The sequence below is a fragment of the Ipomoea triloba genome, chromosome 16 (genome assembly GCF_003576645.1).
Source record: "Ipomoea triloba cultivar NCNSP0323 chromosome 16, ASM357664v1".
Classification (NCBI taxonomy): domain Eukaryota; kingdom Viridiplantae; phylum Streptophyta; class Magnoliopsida; order Solanales; family Convolvulaceae; genus Ipomoea; species Ipomoea triloba.
In genome coordinates, this window is record NC_044931.1 from 8,547,992 (window position 1) to 8,548,221 (window position 230).

A 230-nucleotide genomic window follows, 5' to 3' on the forward strand; every position below is an offset into this window, starting at 1 on the left:
AGAAATGTAGTTGCATTGCCTCTGACCCTGTAGTAGTATCAAACTTGAGACCTAGATAGGACATTCATTTCCTTTCTTTCGTTAATTGATTACTTTTCTTTTACTTTTGTCAAACTCTTCACCATGACTTCTATTGCTTAGAGTGAATCCTGTAACTAATGTCTCTTAACATCAAAATGTTACACGCTTGATTCGGTTCCAATTTTCCATCCTTGAGAACACGACAATCG